This window comes from Gossypium hirsutum, chromosome A10, assembly GCF_007990345.1.
Source record: "Gossypium hirsutum isolate 1008001.06 chromosome A10, Gossypium_hirsutum_v2.1, whole genome shotgun sequence".
Lineage (NCBI taxonomy): Eukaryota > Viridiplantae > Streptophyta > Magnoliopsida > Malvales > Malvaceae > Gossypium > Gossypium hirsutum.
In genome coordinates, this window is record NC_053433.1 from 71,709,044 (window position 1) to 71,715,912 (window position 6,869).

Consider the following 6,869-nt stretch of genomic DNA (forward strand, 5'->3'; position numbering starts at 1 on the left):
CTACAAGGCCCATATCAGAAGATACAATGAATTGGACCAAAGCTACAAGATACGGTGGACTAGAGAGAAACTACTTGAACAAGAAGAGTACCAAAGACGTCAAGACTTAGCAAGACTGGGCAAAATTGGCCTTTATTTGTGTCTTTGCTCTATTCCCGTTACACGACAATGAGCAAAGAGGGGCAGCTGTTGTAGGCCAATTTTGAGCCCTTTTTACAAAATACCCACAGCCCAATTTTATCCACACTTAAACCTCAACCCATTTCCTAATACCCATCTAAATTAACCCAAATAAAACCCAAGTACAACCTAATTACCCAAACCCCATAAAGCCCAAATACAACCCAATACCAACCTAACCACTACCCATACCCAAATTAGCCCAATAACAAATAGCCCAATTCTAACCCTAGCCCAAAACCAAAACTTTCAGCCAAGGGAAACCCTAGGCCGCCGCATGCTAGGCATGCCTCTGCCCGAGACCTGGCACCAGCCACTACTACCACCACGCCACTGCTGCCCACCATGCTTCTCTGACAACGGCCATACCCTGCAAAAGGAGACAAACACCAAGACAGAAGAAGACGACAAGGAGCAATGGCAAGAAACTTAAAAAATGTTGTATAGAAATGGCTATAAAGGCTAGATCCGAATGTAATAGGAGCTCCCTCTTTTTTTTTTCCTTTCATTTTGGCAGTAAGAAAAAACACAAAAACAAGAAGAAAAACATTCAATTTCAGATTCAATATAGTGATTCAATCAACGTTTAAATATAGAAATAGCATTCAGGCATACAAAAACACCAAGATCAAAGGATTAAAAGCTTAAAAAACCCTAAGGTGATTTCTTTTTTTCTTTCTATTTTAAATTCGGTTTTAAGCTTTTTTTACCTTTATATATATATATATATTAAAACATATTAAAATATAAATACAAAATACAAAAAAAAAGTAAATTTTTACCTTTTCCGGCCACCGCACGCTGGCGACGGACGGAGGCTGACGATCGGCCGGTGACCGGCCCCCCTGGCCGGATTTCCTTCCCCCCTCCCTTCTCTCTTCTTTCTCCCTCATTTTTTTTCTTTCTCTCCTCAGAATGATTTTTTTGTCAAAAATTGGCCTTATATAGCCCTCCAAAACGACGTCGTTTTGGGGGCTACCCTTTAGCCCCAAAACGACGTCGTTTTGGCCTAACCCGATCCGACCCGACCTGTCTTACCCTAGGATCCGCGTGTTTTTTGTTTGATGGTCTAATTTCGCGATTGGCCCTTTCGCCTTTTCATGTTTTCGCAATTGAGTTTTTAATATTTCATAATTAGGCCCCGAAATTTGACGCGCTTTGTGATCTAGTCCTCTGCCATGTGTTGCGTTTTAGGAGGAGAGAATATTGCACTTTTGGTCCCCCAGAGTTTCCCGCGTGTTCATTTTGGTCCTTTTCCCTTAATTTCTTTTTAAATTTGCCCCAAAATTCTGTTCTTAGTTCGATTTAGTCCTTTTTCGTTTATTTTCATTTTTTTACATATTATTAATATTATTACTATTATTTTATTTCTATTATTATCTTTATTATTACTGTTAGTTTTATTTTCATTACTATTATTTTTATTAACATATTAATTATTTTCTAACGTATTATTATTACTAATTATTATTATATCTAGTTTTATTATTATTATTAATATTAGTGTATGTATTTATATATGTATGTATATATATTTACATATAGTACTATTTTAATTACTTTATTTTAATATTACTATTATATTATATTTGGTTTTTTATATACTTCATTATTATTTCTAATATTATTATTATTATTAGTCGTTATTTATTTCTAATATGTATATATTATGTAAATGTTTAAATATTATATTATATATATTCTTCATGTATGTTATGTATATATGTTTTCAATATTATATTTTTTATATATTATTAGTTATATATTTTAATATTATTAGTTATATATTTTTTATACTATTATGTGTATATTTCTAATATTATATTGTATATTTTTAATACTATTATTTATATATATATGTGTGTGTATATATTTGTGTAGTGTACAAAGTAGTTTTTTATTATTATTATCATTTCTAAGGTATGTATACATTGTATATGTTTTATTTATGCTATGTATATATTTTTAATATTACTAATTATATATATTTCTTATACATTTCCATGTACATATTTTTATACCATCTTATGTATATATTTTTAAATACTATATTGTATATATATTTTTTTTCTTAATACCATATTGTGTATATATCATTATTACATTTATTTTACTCCTACTATGTTTGTTATTTATATCAAGACATATATTTTATTATACTTGTATGCATATTTTATATATAGTATTATTTTCGTATATCATTATAATTATTATACCCATTAGTTTCACTATCATCACTTATTATTTTATATTACTATGTATATATTTTTCATACGTCATGTGCACACATTTTTCATATGTATACATGTATATATTATGTATATATTTTAACATTATTAGTTATATTCTCACTATCAAACATTATATATAGTGTACATACATACTCTTCATATCATGTATCTATATTCATTATTTCCATTTCATATTTAATTCTAGTATCATATATATCTTTATTGTTTATAATATTATTGTCACATTTATATTCGCTTCAATGTACCTCTAGATTTGTCTTTTATTTTTTTATTTATTAATTTGCTTTGCATTACTTCGAAAATCATATTCTTGTTTTCTAATTAATTTCAATAATCAAGGCAACGTACCGATTTAACGTTAAGTCATCGATTTCATCGCTATGTTGGGTGAATATCAATCGACTCGTGTTAAAACGGTATATCTTTCTCAAAAGAAAACGAAACTTGAAATTTCTCGTGTTTTACTCGGTCACGATTCAAGTTACTTTGAACTTGTAATTTTGAAAATTAAGACAACACTTGTTTATAAGATACCAATTTTGGGCGTCGCGAGGGTGCTAATACCTTCCTCGCGCGTAACCGACTCCCGAACCCTAAATTTTCTCTGGATTTTAACGTAGACCTAAACTCAGCCTTTTATTTGTTTTAATAAGAGATCTAATAGGTGTCCGATCACACCTAGGAAAAAGGATCGGTGGCGACTCCCTGTTTATTTCAAAAATCAAATTTCAAACTTTTTTTTCAATAAATCGCCACAATTAGCGACCAAGCTAAGCTAAAATTTTTACGTCGCTACAAACGCCTTTTTATAATGTAATGCCATACAATAACAGGAAAACACAACAAGTCAGTATTATATAAAGAATAATAGAACTCAAAGTAAGCAGAAAATAATTAAACACCTATACGGGTAATCGCTAGGGTTTGGTGCAGCTCTACCTAAGGCGGGTTTCTACGGCTCAACTATATGCGGTTTGTTTTTAAAGTAAAGGTTCCCAAACCAACAGATTCCTCAATCTTCACCCATTATAGGATCATATAGACCGAGTTTAGTTCAGGGGAATACATTTCCCTATAGCTGCACAGAGATGAAAATCTCACGAAGACATAGGTACGAATGTATCCTGAAAGCAATCAACTATCCTACACAGAGGTGAAGACCTCACGAAGGAATAGTTTCTCACTCCTACTTAAGAGGTGTGACTACAACGGTCATGCAATGCAATGTGCGAGGATATATGCATAAAAAACTTGAAGCGATAAAGAAAATGGGAATAAAATAATGAAAACCGTAAGAAAAATGGGTGAAATGCAATGAAGGGATCGTAAGATTAAAACAAATTTTCAATTTTCGACAAAGGACAAAAATTAATCAATTTATGGCTCGACTCTCAAGGGTCCCTAGTGGAGTCGCCAAGCTGTTGAAACCATTTTTTTGAAAAATGGGAATCGACTTTGTTTGAAAATAAAAATTAAAACGGGAGTCACCATCGATCTTTATTAGGTATGATCAGATCACCTTTGTTTTAATAAAACATTTTAGTTTACTAAAATGGTGTTTTTGGTCTACGAAACTCGAGAGAATGGGTTCGGGAGTCGGTTACGTACGAGGAAGGATTAACACCCTCACCACGCCCAAAATTGGTACCAAATTGATTAGTTAGTGTCTTAATGTCGAAAATTGGAAATCGGGAATTGATTTAAAATACGATCCTTTTTTATTAACGTCGATTTTAAAAATGCTTGAATTAGATCAAAACGATTGCTAAAGATTTCCTCGTCTCGAGATATCAGAGTATCACATCCCGTAAGTTAAGACACGATCTCATGAACTACTGAGCGCAAGTTTGTCTTTAATTTTAATTGGAATTTCGTGTGCTTTAAAACTCGAAAGGATATTTGGCTATTTAGAATCAACGAGAAAATTGAAACCTCGTAAGTTAGGGCACAATGCCTCGATGTTCCAAAACGCAAAACATTGCCTTATTTAGAAAATTTTGTTTTGAACCATAGCGAGTACGATATTTAAGCGACGTGTATTATTTGTTTGGATTAAAATAAAACGATTTATTGGATAAATGCAACGAGGCTTGATTCATGAGGCGATGATATGAAATAGAAATATAGTAATGAGCCTAGAGCAAGGATACATGGACACAACATTATACGAATGAATAACAATAATGCAAAAATATGAAATAAACGAATTAAAATACACACAATAGCAATAATCACACAACATACATTATTTAAATACTAATCATTAATAATCAAAGACAAATGAATTAAATAACATATAAAAATTTAAAAAAATTATAAAGCAAATTAAAACGAATAAAACGTAAAACAAATTTTAAAATGATAAGAAATGAATTTAAAATAAATAATGTGAAAAAAAAAGAAATTTAATATCAACAATATACAAAACAATTTAAAAATAGAATATATGTATAATAAATTTTAAAATAGGTAATATAGGCGAAAGTTTAAAATAAATAATATACGGGAAAAGTTTAAAATGAATAATATGTAAAATAATTTAAGATAAATAATATATAAATGAGTTTAAAATAAATATTATGTAAAAAGAAACTTAAAATAAGTAATATACAAGACATCTAAGAAATAACTAGTATATATATAAAAAAAATTAGATATAAAAATTTGAAATTGATAATATATATAAAATTTTAAAGTAAATAATAAAACAATTTAAAATTAATAATGCATAAAGCGAGTTTAAAATAAATAATGTAAAAGAATTTTAAAATCTATATTACGCAAAGCAAATTAAAAAAGGATTCATATGAATAATTTTAAAATAGATAATATATATACATACACAAAAGTGTAAAATAAATAATATATATAAAAACCTAAAGTAAATAATAATAAAACCATTTTAAATAAATAAAAAGAGTTTAAAATAAGATAACAATTTAAAACAAGCAATAAAACAGTTACACATAAAAACAAGTTTAGAAATATATATAAAGCAATTCAAAGTATATAATATATGAAATAATTTAGAATAATACATCCAAAACAGTCTAAAACAGTTTATCATATAAAATTTAAAATAAATAAAATAGTTTAAATTAAATGAAAAAAAAATCAAAGAGTCCAAATTTACATGAAAAAGGGGTAGATTGTAAATAAAATGAAACTTTAGGGTCTAAATTCGAATAAAATAAATGCAAGTATATAGAAAGGACTAAATCAAAATCTAAATAAAATTAAAAGGGGAAATTCGGATAAAAAAAGGTAGAGGACGGATTTGAAACGTGCTTTAAAACTGAAGGACCGATTGGGAAAATATTCCCCTCCCTTATACGCTGCGTTTCACTCGTCTGCCTCTTCAAATGGTCTGAGGGCCAAATTGAAACAGAGGTAAAATTACGCAGTCAAATTTAAAAATAAAAGGAAAATAAAAAGGATTAAATTAAAAGAATCAAAAATTCGGAAGGACGGCGGGCGTAAATAGCCCATTTACTGAAAACGCGTGGATCCCCCTAGGGCGAGTCGGGTCGCGCGGATCAGAGGCCCAAAACGACGTCGTTTTGGCCTCTAAACCCAATTACCAAAACGGCGTCGTTTGCTTCTTATTACTTAAGTCAATTTTTTTTTTAAAATTCATTTTTGCGTTTCACTCGTCTGCCTCTTCAGCGACGGAGAAGGGCTCTCTGAAGCCACGGCCACGGGGTTCAGGTAAGTTTCCTCCTCTTTTTACATTTTTTGTTCAAAAATGAAAATAAAAGAACAAAAGGAAAACGAGATATGGGAACAAAAATCAACCTTTTGCTTGTTTTTTCTTTTTCGATTGCTTAATGTTCGTAAAAAAATTACAGAGAAGAAGTTTCAGGCTTTATTGCCGAAGATTACAAGATCCCTTTTTGTTTTTTGCTTATTGTCTGCTATTGTTCCTTGTTTTTTTCTTCTTTGTTTCTTGTATTTTGCGTGTTTGGATTTGTTTTGCAGGTGGTGTCAGATGCGCGTGCTGCTATGGTGGCGTGCGGGAGGCTCTGCGCGAGGTGGCCAATGGTGAGGAGCGGCGGCTGAAGAGGGAGCTAGGGTTTGCTTGCTGAAAATTTTGATAGCTAGTGGGCTAGGATTTGGGCTGGTTTGGTTGTATTTTGAGTCTGAAATGGGTTTTAAATTGTTGGGCCACACATATATTGTAAATGGACTAAAAAAATTAAACTTTTTAATTGTTTATTTGAGTTTTATTTTGTTTTATTGGCTTGGGCCCCAAATTAGCTATTACAATTTTGCCTTACTTTTTTATTTTTATTTTGTAGCTAATTATTAAATGACAATCTTTTGAAGTTTTCGTCGTCAGCAATTGAAGTGTTTTCGGGTCTTCGGTGACATAACGGCCTATATAAAAAAATGGATATAAAATTTGCCATGTTTTATTTATTATTTTAATATCTTGCG

At 30.5% G+C, this 6,869-nt stretch overlaps 1 long non-coding RNA gene across 1 annotated transcript; it reads left to right on the plus strand.

Annotated features, from left to right (window-relative positions):
- The first annotated feature begins 6,064 nt into the window (after nucleotides 1-6,064).
- On the plus strand, nucleotides 6,065-6,668 carry LOC107896031 (uncharacterized). The gene is made up of 2 exons (XR_001683564.2): nucleotides 6,065-6,140; nucleotides 6,411-6,668. It is a non-coding gene; the product is annotated as an uncharacterized lncRNA (long non-coding RNA).
- Nucleotides 6,669-6,869: the final 201 nt, after the last annotated feature.